At 40.2% G+C, this 15443-nt stretch overlaps 1 pseudogene across 1 annotated transcript; it reads left to right on the top strand.

Annotated features, from left to right (window-relative positions):
• Positions 1–8798: 8798 nt before the first annotated feature.
• On the top strand, positions 8799–11453 carry LOC143715323 (E3 ubiquitin/ISG15 ligase TRIM25-like; annotated as a pseudogene). Its single transcript, XR_013195717.1, has 6 exons — positions 8799–9414; positions 9537–9632; positions 10017–10250; positions 10405–10552; positions 10654–10713; positions 10843–11453. The product of XR_013195717.1 is annotated as an E3 ubiquitin/ISG15 ligase TRIM25-like (transcript).
• Positions 11454–15443: the final 3990 nt, after the last annotated feature.

Genomic DNA, 15443 nt, shown 5'->3' with positions numbered 1-15443 from the left:
ATAGTGTGAAAAACAAAATGATTAAAGCAGAGTTAAGACAACATCTTATTGTCAGGAGTTCACAAAATGGAGGGGTTGTTTACATGCTCTTCATTCTTACCATCATTACCACTGTCCTCAAAGGCAAGCGCTTTGCGTGCAGAGGTGCCAGCAGCACTTGTGCGGGGTCCTAAAAAGAAGTGCAGTCTTTATGTTTTGCATTTGTACCGGCTATTAGCATCATGATGTGATGAACTAATTGTGGTTGTGTTTGTGAAAATGATACAGAGTTAGATCTGCTACGGATTTAGTTAAGTCAAGTCACCTTCATTTATACAGCGCTTTAAACAATATGGACTGTTTCAAAGCAGCTTTACAGTGATAATAGGAAATTAAAGTAACAGAGATTGTTTTGGTTTTACAGCAGCTCTAGAATAAAGTTATTGTACAGCTAAGGTTAGTTTTGATTGATTCACTTCCGTCGCAACGATCATTAGTTATTAACTTAGGGGCCGCTAACACGAAAACCTTTAATGCGATCCGGCCGCTCATTTGCATAAAACAGTGCCTGGTGGCTCTGAGAATTTTAGCGCTTCCGCGTAGCCACATGAATCGGGATTATCCCGACAACGTTTCATCAGTACAGAGGTAAAGAGAAGGAAGGCAGATCCTGGGCAGATCTGCACATTTAGCAGATGTTTAATTGAGTATCAGTCCTAAACTAAAATGGAAACATACCTAGAGTTGACTCAGGCATCTCTGCTGTTGTCTCCTTTACTAGGAGCTCCAGCTCTGCTGGAAGGGGCACAGGTGTTTTCCTCTTAAGGCCTGGAGAGGCTGGAGCTACATGAAGGTAAATATACCAATTATTATTTTTATGTAACCAAAATTAACTCAACATTTGACTACATGAACCTGATTACAGTGTTTGTACCATCAACTGGTGATGCTTGCAGTTCAGCAGTTGTATCAGGATTTGGTTTGGACAGTGCCTCAGATAAAACTATAACAGACAATATCATCAGTCATTTCAGAATTCATAATATATGCAAGTGTTGGTGTTAGTAAGAACTCAATGAACAAGCATGCACTCAAGTGTTAGTACCCAACGCTACTTAATTTGTTTTTAATACATCATGAATGGAAAACAAAAAGTGCATATTTACCCTCCTTGTGGTTGGAATCAGTTCATCATGGTAGGATCAATTCATAGTCCTTAGGACAGTTAGTGTAACGGCAGCATTCAACCATATTGTTTACATTTTACATTTATTCATTTAGCTGACGCTTTTATCCAAAGCGACTTACAATTGCTATATATGTCAGAGGTCGCACGCCTCTGGAGCAACTAGGGGTTAAGTGTCTTGCTCAGGGACACATTGGTTTCTCACAGTGGATTTGAACCCGGGTCTCTCACACCAAAAGCATGTGTCTTATCCACTGTGCCACCGCCACCCCAGGAAAATGTTAAAGGAACATGGCCAGAACATGGCCAGAACACAAACAATATAACCAGTTAAGTGAAGGTTCAGTTTTGGAGGTCATTTCATCATGTAAAAGAATTGTACTCCAGCCCTGAAACCTTTTATTTAAACACCTTTCTTTGCTCCTGATGACACTCTGGGTTTGACAGCTGCAGCTACTGGCACAGCAACTGGTTACACACAAACACAGAGAAATAAATGTGGAAGACAGCAGATACAAAATAGACCATAGATCATCATTAATTCTGACATTTGGTCAGTGTAATAATCAGAATCAGAATCAGAAAGAGCTTTATTGCCAAGTGTGCTTGCACACACAAGGAATTTGTTTTGGTACTGCGGCTTCCAGTGGACATATACAAATACAACATGAAACATAATACTACAAATTATAAGAATAAAAAATAAAAATATAAATATATGAGAATAAAACTACCACAGTTGGTGTTTTGAATATTATAAATAAATAAATCTACATATAAGTATCACCTGAGTTGTGGGATATTGCACTAAACAGTGGGAGTATTGCACTTACAGGCATATGCCTTGGGAAGAGTGTTAACTGTTCAGGAGGGAAATGGCCTGTGGGAAGAAACTGTTCCGTTGCCGAGATGTTCTTGTGGCCAGTGATCTGAGTCTCCGTCTTGACGGTAACAGTTCAAACAGGTGGTGTCCAGGGTGAGTGGAGTCTGTGATGATTTTACCTGCTCTCTTCCTCACTCTGGAAGAGTACAGGTCCTGGAGGTTTGGCAGGGGGGCACCAATAATCCTCTCCGCAGTCCGGACTGTCCGTTGTAGTCTCCTGATGTCTGATTTGGTAGCTGAACCAAACCAGACAGTGATGGAAGCGCACAAGACAGACTCAATGACGGCTGAGTAGAACTGAATCAGCAGATCCTGTGGCAGGTTGAACTTCCTCAGCTGGCGAAGGAAGTACAGTCTCTGCTGGGCCTTTTTCACAGTGGAGTCAATGTGATTGTCCCACTTCAGGTCCTGAGAGATGATAGTGCCCAGGAACCTGAATGACTCCACTGCTTCCACAGTGCTGTTCATGATGGTGAGTGGGGGGAGTGCTGGGCTGTTCCTCCTGAAGTCCACAATCATCTCCACTGTTCTGAGCGTGTTCAGCTCAAGGTTGTTATAACTGCACCAGGCAGCCAGCTGTTCAACCTCCAGTCTGTAAGCAGACTCGTCACCGTTTCGGATGAGACCGATGACAGTGGTGTCGTCTGCAAATTTCAGGAGCTTGACAGTGGGGTCTTTAGAAGTGCAGTCATTAGTGTACAGGGAGAAGAGCAGTGGGGAGAGAACGCACCCTTGGGGAGCACCAGTGCTGATTGTGAGTGTCTTGGATGTGTGTTTCCCCAGTCTCACTCGCTGCTGCCGGTCCGTCAGGAAGCTGGTGATCCACTGACAGATCGAGGATGGTATGGAGAGCTGGGTCAGTTTGGCTGTGAGAAGACCAGGCATGATGGTATTGAAGGCCGAACTGAAGTCCACAAAGAGGATTCTTGCATAAGTCCCTGGTCTGTCGAGATGTTGCAGGATATAATGCAGTCCCATGTTGACTGCATCATCCACAGACCTGTTTGCTCTGTAAGCAAACTGAAAGGGATCCAGCAGGGGTCCAGTGATGTCCTTCAGGTGGGCCAGCACCAGTCTTTCAAACGACTTCATGACCACAGACGTGAGAGCGACAGGTCTGTAGTCATTAAGTCCAGTGATTTTGGGTTTTTTGGGGACAGGAATGATAGTGGAGCGTTTGAAGCAGCAGGGAACTTCACACTGCTCCAATGATCTGTTGAAGATCTGCGTGAAGACCGGGGCCAGTTGGTCAGCGCAGGCTTTTAAACAAGCAGATGAGATGCCGTCTGGGCCTGAGGCTTTCCTAGTCTTCTGTTTTTTGAAGACTCGGCTCACGTCCTCCACACAGACCTTAAGCTCAGGTTGGATGGCAGGAGGGGGGAGTGATAATTGGAGAACAGGAGGTGATGCTGAATGTGTGAAGTGCAGATCAGACCGGGTGTGTGGTGTGAATGAGGGCTTTTCAAACCGACAGTAAAATGAATTTAAATCGTCAGCCAGGTGTTGATTGTCCACAGATCGAGGGGATGGTGACTTGTAGTTGGTAATGTTCCTCAGGCCATTCCAGATTGATGATGGGTCGTTGGATGAAAACTGGTTTTTCAGTTTATCAGAGTAGTTCCTTTTAGCAACTCTGATCTCCTTTGTCAATCTGTTTCTGGCCTGGTTATACAAGATTTTATCCCCACTTCTGTAAGCATCCTCTTTGGCATGACGAAGGTGTTTGAGTTTCCCAGTAAACCATGGTTTATCATTAGTGAATGATAAGAATGTCCTGGTAGGAATGCATGTATCCTCACAGAAACTTATATATGATGTTACAGTATCTGTGAGCTCATCCAGATCATTGGTAGCAGCTTCAAAAACAGTCCAATCAGTGCAATCAAAGCAGGCCTGTAGATTCTGCTCTGCTTCATTAGTCCATCTTTTTACAGTCCTTATTCCAGGTTTAGCTGATTTCAGTTTCTGCCTGTAGGTCGGTATGAGATGAACCAAACAGTGATCAGAGAGCCCCAAAGCTGCCCGTGGGACGGAGTGATATGCATTTCTTATTGTGGTGTAACAGTGGTCCAGTATATTACTGTCTCTGGTGGGACATGTAACGTGCTGTCTGTAATAACAGTGTACTTACAGCTCTGCACTTGTAGCTTAGAAGGTGAGATGCCCAACATCGCCCTCTCCAGCTCTTCATCGTCATCCATCACTGTGGCACAGACAATCATTTGTTTTCCAAATTTAGGATGAATTATACACATTTTTCACATGTATATTTAAACATGGATGTATAGAGGAAATAATAATAAATCTGGTCATACATGAATAGTAATTTTAATCTAAAAAAATGTGAACTAAAATGTTAATAGGATAACCTACGTAACAAGGGGTTTAGCTGGGGCCCTTGAGGCATGCTCAGCAGATGTCGAAGCAGTGGCAGATTCCTGCCTCTTCCGCAGGTACTGCTGCAACTTGCACATGCATGTCCTTGGGACGCAGCTCTTCCCCAAGATGAAGTCTGCATAGCCATAAGCTCTGCCATCCCATATCTCCTTCCAGGTGCTCTTGGCCCGGGAACCAAAGCCAACCAGCTGGTCATCTTCCAATAAGGCTGCCGCAACACCCACTCCACTGGCCTCATAGGCGAGAAGAGACTGAATCTCTCCAAAACTAAGAGCATAATTAACAAATGACTGTAGGCTGTCCTTGCCATGCCCCTCAGACATACAGATGCCTGATGCCTCCTCCTTCCGGAGGTTCTTGATGAGATACATAGTGTACCCAACATCATTCTGTAAAAGCCACCTGAAAGACTTCCCTTTATATTTCCCAAACTGCAGGATATAGTCTCCCAACACCTCCGTCTTGTCTGAGGCATCCCCTCCTCTCTGACGGACCACAGCCAGAGCATTCTGCCGCACAAGGTCCTCCCTCATGGCCACAGACTTGTCCCGCTGAGTGGGGTCGTCCTTAATCTGCCTAGCTTCATTAGACGGCTCCTGGAGGAAAAAATCCGAGTGGTCCCTTGCGGAACACAACACAGATTCTCCCTGGGAAGAACATATTTTTCTTCTGCATCTTGATCTACCTTGAAAGAATAAGATAATTTTAGGTTTAATTCACACATTTCTCAATCCTTAGGTCACTTTTGCAAAACTCTTCACACAGTGAGCACAACAGAAATCTATGTGGGCTCAACTGTGGACCATTTATCATTGTGCTGGCACGAAATGCATTAAATGACTACATCTTTCAAATTACATTAATTATTTTCTTACTTCGACGTAATAACATAATACAAAACTGAATATGCTACATTTCTACAGTAATATTGTAATGAAAATATATTTTGAGTCTAAAAAAATTGTTTTTGTCTACTACCAAATCAATTAGACGAATCTGAACTCCTACACAAGCGTTAGTCTTTCAATTTAATTACTACCCATTCAAAAGGGAAAACTTAAGGATAATTTTGTACTGTAATGTAAACATCAATAACATAAACTGCAGTGAATTACACATTACACATTAAAGACTCTTTTTGTTTTGTAAAGAAATTGTAAAAAAGAAAACATTGTATAATGCTCCTGATGTTAGTGTGTTTTTTTGGTCTGTATTTTATGATTGACAAAGTGTGTTTGTTGGTTGAAAAACTTTACTAGTGTTCTGTAAGAATGAGCTGATTTGAGATATAGGCTAAAGTGTTTTGATAGATATAGTGCATTTTGAATGTGAAATTAATTGGTGTGCATGTGCCTAGATGAAAGTTGGTTTGGAGAACTGTGTAGAGTTTTGAAAAAATTACAAATATTTAGAAATGGATCACACAAGGTTTGATCAAGGTTTGATTCAATCTTTGATCTCTAAACTTCAGTCACATACTGTAATTCAAAAGGTCAAGAAGACAATACTTTTTCATAAATTAAAAAAACATTTTTAATGATTTTAATGTTTTTTAATGGCATAAAAAAATAATGACCTGAGTTCGAACCCGGATTGTGACAAGTAGAGCAGCAAAACTGCAAAGTCACGGCTTCACATAAACAATGCTTCTCTCTCATGCACACTGAATACCAGGAAATTTGTTTGTGTCCAAAACCAGTAAAACCTGTTAACAGCAATTCTGGTGTCCACAACTCTGTTAACAATCTTCTATCAGCCTGAGAGTTTAACTGAGAAAGCCAAGTAAGAGCAGGAGACAAAGTAAAATAAAAAAGATCAGTGTTTATTAAATTATCTTAGTTGCACATGTTTTAATGCTTAGACTTCGTCTGACCAGTACAAATCCAACAACTGTTATTATACCAAAGGACAATCAATGGAAAATTATGCTTCACAACCTGTGATGTTAACCATGAAATGGGCACATTCTCATATCTCTTACTCATGAAACATCCCTCTCAAACCACTGAAAGGACCAACAATAGAAAGGAAATAAGTAGGTTATATAAAAAAATAATAACATAAATGAATAACAAAAAAAAATGAAAAATTCTTACATTTTGTAAATCAAATAGTAATAATATTTAAATAATTAAATGATAAATCACATGACAACTATATAAATGACTTATGATTATAAAATTAAATCATATTTTAAAAAAACTACAAAGGAAAAATAAAACCACATAGATGTAAAGTAACACTAAAGTAAGAGCCAGAACATTTAAGAGCCAGTCTCTTAAAGTAACATACACAGGTTGCTACTGAGACTGCTTAGATACTTCCGCTGTGACAAGTTTAACATGTCTTGTTTAAGTCTACAACTTAAAATAGTAAACTTGTAAGTTTAATAGTAGGCTACCAGTTCAATAATGTACAGTCGATTACATAGGGAAAATAAAAATTTTCTTTCTCTCATTATCTCACACAGAACACACGCCCATTTTTTGTTTACGTGCTGAAAACCAGGAAGTATTTGAATTCAAAAGAAATGAAACTTATTTCGCCTCTACACAAGTGATTCAACCTCTATAATATATCCTCGTCTCTGTTCTTTGGGGCAAAGCTTTAAAGCAAATAATATTTTAGTTTTCTGTCAAGGTAAGGACTTCATAGGATCCAAAGATCATGACTTTATCATGTTGTCTGTTTTTTAAAAGAAATTGCGTGCAATTATGTATTTGTGTGTTAGTGTGTGTGTGTGTGTGTGTGTGTGTGTGTGTGTGTGTGTGTGTGTGTGTGTGTGTGTGTGTGTGTGTGTGTGTGTGTGTGTGTGTGTGTACAGAGTTTCTACTCCTGTAATTTGTAACAGGCCTGGTAAAAAAATAATTGCTTTGTACTTCATTGTTAAACGATTATTTTTGGATTGTGTTGTCTAATAGAAACTCAAAATTTAAATGAAATACTGGATTACATACTGAAGTATGCTACAAAATTATAATTTTTACTTTTTGTTGTTTAAAACTACAACCTATTTATGTGGTGATCATGACTAATAAGACTTTTCTGGGCTTAATACAAGTTAAGCTCTATTGACAGCATATACAACAGCATTTACAGCCTGCAGTTGATCCCCAGAGAACAGAATTTCTTTCCTCAGTTAAAACAAAAACAAAAAAAAAACGTTGTGATTAAGCTTCTCTCAAACAACTTTTTTGGTTAAAGTAACACCAGGTAACTTTTCAACCTTCATAATATATTTCCAAGTCTCTTGTGATGGTACATCGACTTACAATAGGTTGAATGACACGTCTGCCATAGCCTGATGGGGTCTGTAGCGTTTTTAATCGTACTTTTAAACTTCGGGTTTCGGGTAGTAACCGGCGAACAAAGAGAACTACAAAACTCGACTGCTTTACGGCATATACGTCACTTCCACCACCACCCCCACTTCCTTAAAATCGCAGGGCTGTCAAGTGTCACGCATTGAGCGTGACAGTCACTCATTTCGGTCTTTTGTCACGCTCTCCCGCCACACATTATTTCTCACGCTGAAAAACTATTTATAATATATTTAATATGCCGCGGCGCCCAAAACTCTGGCCGCGCCGCTCTCACTGTGGAACAGGCATGAATTCAAGCGCGTCTCCTCTGGTGTTGTTCGTCTGGTGTTGTTAGCCAATCAGAAAATAGCACTATTGTATCTGGGTAACATTTAACGCAACAACCAATGACACCCCGTAGTCTGGGGTGTTTTTTTGTCTGCCTGACTATGTTACGGAAGCTATCTTATCCTCCGTTTATCTTCATGAATCAGGTAATGATTATTTGTCTTGCCTCAAGCTATAATGCAAATCGATTTGTAAAATTTGCAGATTTATTTATGGTAGCTTGATATTATAATATTGACGATATATGGTTATTATCTACAACTCAAAGATTGCATTGAAGTATCATATAGATTCAGTAAAACGGTAACCAATAGACTAGGCTACTATAATGACACTGGCTTGTAAACGTGATCATCGCGATCATTTGTCGCTAGAAAAAAAATAAAACCCATGAAATTATATTCATATGACATGCTGAAATATATGCCACTGTACCTGGGATGAAGACATTTCACACGCGACGCAAGCAGAACACCTGCATGTGACCTCCTCCTACAGTGTTCAGGGCTATCATGGTTGTCAACAAATGCAGGATGACAGAGTTTACGACAGTAGTAGAGGACAATACTGTTTCCCAATTGTAGGGGGACCCCGAGAGCAAAAGTTACCTGGTGTTACTTTAAATACTTGGATTGGGTAAAATCTTGACAGTATCCATCCTTTCACTCAAGCATTTGACAACTAATGTTACTTTTCTTGCCAAAACAGCCCTAATTACAGAAGCTGAGAATCTGTTCATCTTTGAACACTGCAAAGAAATGTGTGAATCTGCAGCGAGTCAGTGTGTGGATCAGTTCAGCTGTCCAGTCTGTTTGGATCCTCTGAAGGAGCCGGTGACGATTCCCTGTGGACACAGTTACTGTATGAGCTGTATTACTGACTGCTGGGGCCAGAAGGAGCAGGGGCCGCCGTACCGCTGTCCCCAATGCAGAGAGAGCTTCAGTCAGAGACCTCTACTGAAGAAGAACACTCTGATAGCTGAGATGATGGAGACGCTGCAGAAGACGTCCCTACAAACGGCTGCTGTGGAGTGTGATGTTTGCACTACAGAGAAGAACAGAGCTGTAAAGTCCTGTCTGCAGTGCTTGGCCTCCTTCTGTCAAACTCACCTGCAGCTTCACTATCAATCTCCTGCGTTTATGAAGCACAAACTAGTCAAAGCTTCCAGACACATTCACGAGAACATCTGTCTCAGTCATGGAAAAATTCAGGAGATTTACTGTCAGGATGATCGTCAGTGTATTTGTTGTTTGTGTGTTACTGACAATCATAAAAACCACAGTGTAGTGTCTGTGGATTCAGAATGGACTAGTAAAAAGGTAATCAATGCTTGTCTTATTTCAGGTAGTTGTCTTTTTTCTTGAGTTTATAATTTTAGTCAAAGTTATTTATTTATTTAAATTACCTGTTTAAATTACTTCTTTTATGTTAACATCTTCAGAAAGAGTTAAAGGAGATAAAGGTGTCGTGTCAGAAGCTGATCCAGGAGCGAGAGAGAGGTCAGAGGGAACTCAGTGAAGCTCTGAAGTCTTTTAAAGTGAGTATCAGAAGATGCCAGTGATGTTTACAGGTCTTGTATGACGTATTATTACAGATCCTACGGAGAATCTTAAGCGACATTTCCAGCATAAAAACAAGACCAAAAACATACTCGTATGCAGTTTTGTATGGAGATTTGCACATACAAACAATGCTATTTTTTTCTGGGAATGTAACTTTCAGTTCTTTGTAATATAAAGTATTGAAAATCCTTGGAAAACTTATCCGCTATAAACAAGACACATTTTAATTTTACCAGTTAATTTGACTGATAGAATGCATAATCACTGTCTGGATTTGTAAAAGTTTTGTGATAATGGAGTAATTTAATTGAAATTGGTATTATAAATGCAGTATTTAGGCTGTTGTTCCTGTCCAACAGAGTTCAGCGCTAGAGACCATGACGGACATTGAGAAGGTCTTCACTGAGCTCATCTGCTCTCTTGAGAAGAAACGCTCTGAGATTAAAGAGCAGATCAGAGCTCAGGAGAAGACTGAGATAGATCGAGCAGAGGAACTTCTCAAACATCTGGATCAAGAGCTGACAGAACTCAGAAAAACACAAGCAGAGATTGACAAACTTCTGATTAATGATGATCAGATCCAGTGTCTGAAGGTAATACATTTTGTTTTTATATTTCTAATCTCAGTGTTCTTCTAATTTCTATCTCAGTGTGGACTTTCCACAACCATATCACATAAATAGTTTATCTTATGGAAAAAGTGTCATGCATTCACAAATTAAGTCTGAATTATTATTCTCATTTCAGAGCTGTCAGTCTGTATGTGTTTTACCCACATTTGAAGACGTTCCCATCACTCAACACACTCATCTGTCCTTTAAAGACATTTCAATCTCAGCGTTAAAGGAGGTTTTGGACATCTGTCATCAGCAAACAGCCAGAATATCTCGAGAAGGTCTTAATGCTTTTTCTTAGAATATAAAATGTGACATTTATTCTATGTATGATTACACCTAAATATTGACTTTATTGTTGATTTGCTTATCATGTTTTCAGTGTCAAATGTTCATGTTGCACAGACTCCAGAACCAAAGACTCCAAATACATTTTGGCAATGTAAGTTGAGCTATTGCTCACAAACACATGTTAATTGATAAATATCAGTCAAGTGAAATATAAAGAAAATTATAATAATAATAATAATAAACGTTTGTAATTCTGTTTGTGTGCAACCATTTTCCTTAGATTACTGTGAACTTAACCTGGATCCAAACACAGCACACAAAAACCTCATCTTGTCAGAAGGGAACAGAAAAGCATCACATTCAGTTGAAGAGCAACAATATCCTGATCACTCTGAGCGATTTGATGGATATTGGAATGTCTTGTGTCGAGAGGGTTTGTATGATCGCTGTTACTGGGAGGTCGAGTGCAGTGGGAACGAGTGGGCTGTAGCAGTTTGTTACAGAGATATTGAATGTAAAGGAAAAAATTATGACTGTAGACTTGGCTTCAACAGAATGTCGATTTCGTTCATGATAAAGCCCAAGTCTCAATCCCCTCATGCTCCTCTAGAATAGGAGTGTATCTGGATCACAGAGCAGGAACCTTCTACAGCATTTCTGACACAATGACTCTCCTTCACAGAGTCCACACCACTTTCACTGAACCCTTATACCCTGCGTTTGGGGTTAGTACAGGTTCATCTATCAGGATCATAGAGCAGAGGAGAGATCAGACAGACAAAAAAATTAAAAAAAGTCATAAGAAAAAATGTTTTAAAAAATGATATTGCTAAACTTCTGAAACATGTATGCAGGTATATTTAAATAAAAGTTTGGATGAACAAACTTAAACACCATCAATGCATATACAACATTTAAAGCACCTTTTAAAACACTCTCAATTCAAATATCAGTTGTTACAAAAATTAGATTACAGTGATTTTGTGTATTCTGTAATCTTGATATCTGAAAGCTTTCATCTTCAGCAAGGTTTCTTTACTGCAGCTCATAATAATCCATGTCTAAATCCATGATGCAGTTCATCATCGAGCTACAAAGTCTCAGGGTTTGGAAAATAATTGGCTGTGGAACCTAGTAAACTATTTACAGCGTGGTGTTGATAAAATAATTGTTTTACATCACACATATGATGTTATATTACATGTATTAAATGCAGACGATAGTTTGTTTGTTTAGTTGCTACCTGCTAGTAGGACCTTCTTTCTTTACAGTTTCTTTACTATTTGGATAACTGAGTTGACTTCAGGATGAGGCCTGATGAGGGGTTGAAGCACATAGCACTGAAACCCTATTGTAATTGTTAAAATGTCCAAGGATCAGCATTCTCCCCTAAAACTGATCGGGCAGACTAAACCGTAAGTCGTAGAGACTTGAAACATTAAAGAATGGTAGTACTCACCCCGTCTACAACGCCACCAAGGCTCGCCCCAATCAGCTGGATGGTGGTGCTACAGCGATCAAAAGTATAACTCCTAACTCGTTTAAGGCTCAAGTTTCTCATATAGTTGGAATTCTTGGATCAAGACAAACCAAACGCACATATCGTATTTGATCGGCTCGGTCTGTGTCTGCGTGAAAAAGAAGCGGCAACTGGCCAGTCGGTGGCGCTATAAAATGAAATAAAAAATATAGCTATGCAACAGTCAGTCCAATTGACATGAAAACTTTCATGTGGTGGCTTTGTCCGAGGTGCTGTGATTGTCTACAAGTACATTTGCGTATTTTGACACACAGCCGCCATCAGCCAATGAAGTTTGAGCTGCTGTCAGACAAGATTAACGAAACTCGCTGGGCCAGTTTGACTCACGGCCCAGAGGCTTATGAGAAATTCAAAAGAAATCGGCCACCGGGGGTGCCTTCGCATTTTTTTTTACTTGCGTAAGTGATTTTATATCACGTAAGTTTCCACACATGCCCACGGTATTCATACCATATGGCAGAGCTCCTAATTTTGAGCAACTTTGCCTCTAGGACCACCTGTTAAAAAACTTTAAAACATATATTTCCTTAGTAAATTGCATGTATTGGCTGTAAATGGTATTTTCCGTCTATGATCTAGGTGATTATAGGCTTGCTAAATAAAACATATATTAAATACCTTTTTACGCATCTGCTTAAAGGCCTTAAAATGCTTGAAACCTGTTAGATATATTTAAAGCTATATTTATGTTTGATTTTTGATTTTGGTGTTGACAAAAAACCTGAGAAACGGCAAAAAGCTTTTTAAGACTAATTTGTAAAATTATCTTAATTTTTGTCAGAACATGGCAATGTTTCTTTAAAAGATTAGTTTTTCTTTGGTATAATGTATAATTAATAATGTATTGTGCAGTTATGATCAAATAAAGAGAAAAGCAAATGATGTATTCTTTACATTATAGAGATCATTTGATGGAAATGTGTCTGTTGAAATATTTTGTCTCCAGAATTCAAGATATATTGTTTTTCTCCACAGCATCAGAATGAAAACGTACTCGGTTACTAACATAACCTTGGTTCTCTCTAGAGAGGGAACGAGTACTGCGTAATATCTTACGCTACGGGGAAAACCTCTTTTCCATGAGATTTTGAAGTCAAAAATTATCCTTAATTTTGAATTAATGTAAAACGCGTTGTTGCAGCGTGCAGACATAGGCAAGGCGGCTTGCATGCCTATTGGCTGCCCTGCGGCAACAGCAGCAGCCTATCGAGAGGGGCCCTGCGTGACGCCATATCCAATGGGGGCGCTTCGCGCCACTACGTCACGTTACGCCGAATAGGGTGTTGGGTATTTGGATGGGGCTTACATGTGCTTCATGAGGCACGCACGCACATTTGCGCACACACATAAGGTCGCTCTCTCCCTCTCTGCCGTGCGCACGCTATAGGGTTTGGAGCTTTGGGATATCTGTGAACGCATACCTCTCTGTCCAATCATCTTTGAAAACTCTATTTTCTTCATCAACTTTTCTTTTCCTGGACAATGACATCCTCCACACCCATTCAAACGCCTACTGCGGTGAAGTGTCGTGTTGCCCCCGATTACATCAAAAGTCATACGCTCACTGAATGTCATGGCAACTAAATCACGGAGGAAAACTTTAAATATCTCGCCTTCGTTTAAATTTCGGACCATCTCAAAAAGAAAATGATTTTAACATGTGTTTATCAAAATAGGAAATCCAAACTTTTAATCCCTTACACACAATTAGTGCTCTTGAAATACGAAATGGAGGCGGGTCCAGATTGAATTCCCTCTGGGTCCGGATACGGACCAGAATCCGGACTTTGAGAAGTACTGCTCCAGGTTATAAAACCTTATAAATGTAGACGGCTAGGGCCAGCCTGCCGCCGTACAGATTTCCTGCAAGGTAATCCTGCTAGACCACGCCCACGAAGAGGCCACGCCTCTCGTGGAGTGCGCTCTGACACCCAAAGGACACTGCAGGCCCTTAGAAGTGTAAGCCAGCGCTTTGGCCTCAACTATCCACCTGGATAGGCTCTGTTTTGCCCGCCAAACAAAACAAAGAGCTGCTCAGTCTGTCTGAAAGCAGACGAGCGGGACACATAATTTCTCAGCGCCCTGACATTAACCTGAGAATGTGCATTCCTCCATGCCAATTTCATGTCTGGCGTACGTACATTTCTCATAGTTTTTGTCCGTTGGTGACTCTTACAGACAATGAAGTTAAGTTGCAAACATTACACAACAAAATGTTCTACAAGTCTATCACACTACCACGTGTGGGAAGCATTGCTATTAATTTGCAATTTATAAAATAATTTACATAAATTGTCACACGAACCTTATGGGAATATTCTATCAATTATGCAATTAAGTAAGAACATATAAAAGCATATGCATGTTAATGGCAGCTTTGGCCTTATTAGAGGACATTTCTAATGGCAGAATCCGAAGAGAACGAGTTTTTAGGGACCACAATGATTTTCTGGCCCAGGATGATGACTGGGTTATCAGCCGTTTCAGATTTCCAAGGGCTATCTTCTTGGAGCTCTGTGCTGAGTTGGGTCCGAATCTAAAGAGAGAGACAGCGAGGAGCCACGCAATACCCGTTCCCTTGCAGGTGCTGACAACAGGTTTCCTGGCAACTGGTTCTTTCCAAAGGGAACTGGCAGACCGCTCAGGAATAAGCCAGTCGTCTTTGAGCCGCGCAATGCCAGCGGTATGGGTCGGGATCATCCGCATGTCTACCAGGTATATAAGGTTCCCATATGATGCGGTTGACCAGCCAAACATTAAAACGCAATTGCAGCGATAGCCGGTTTTCCTAATGTAATCGGAGCGATCGACTGCACACACATTGCTATAAAGGCGCCATCTGAAGAAGAATTTGCATATGTGAATCGGAAACATTTCCATTCAATAAATGTGCAGATAATATTGGTTACCTTCGTGGGGGTCCAGTAGTAAACCCAAGTCTCCCACAGCAGCAGATACTACTCCAGAGAGTAAAGTGTCACCCAAAATTGAGGCAACTCTCTGCTCAAAGGGTGTAAGTTCATCGACCCCTTTAACACTGCCTGTTCTGCCCACACTTTGTCGGTGCGCAGCAGTTCTCCATTTAACGTCCAACTTTATATCAGACCATTTCTTTTTAAGGTCATTTACAGTGCGACGTTCAGATCCCACCGCATTGACGGCATCATCCAAACTCTCCCACTCATATTTTTTCCTTTTGTTATTAATTCCGGAGGACAAAGTTCCAAATATTTTTTTTTCTCGTTTCTACCTCCGATACTAGCACCTCCCATTCACTTTCTGTAAAGTTTCGCTTCTTGCCGCTTGCTTTAGCCATTTTCTTACTCCTTTCTTTTGCCAAA

Source organism: Siphateles boraxobius, unplaced genomic scaffold, assembly GCF_051911475.1.
Source record: "Siphateles boraxobius isolate OS27281-9 unplaced genomic scaffold, OSU_SipBor_1 6, whole genome shotgun sequence".
Taxonomy (NCBI): Eukaryota; Metazoa; Chordata; class Actinopteri; order Cypriniformes; family Leuciscidae; genus Siphateles; species Siphateles boraxobius.
Note: the sequence above shows the minus strand (reverse complement) of the source record. Positions and strands in the feature narration are given on the sequence as shown.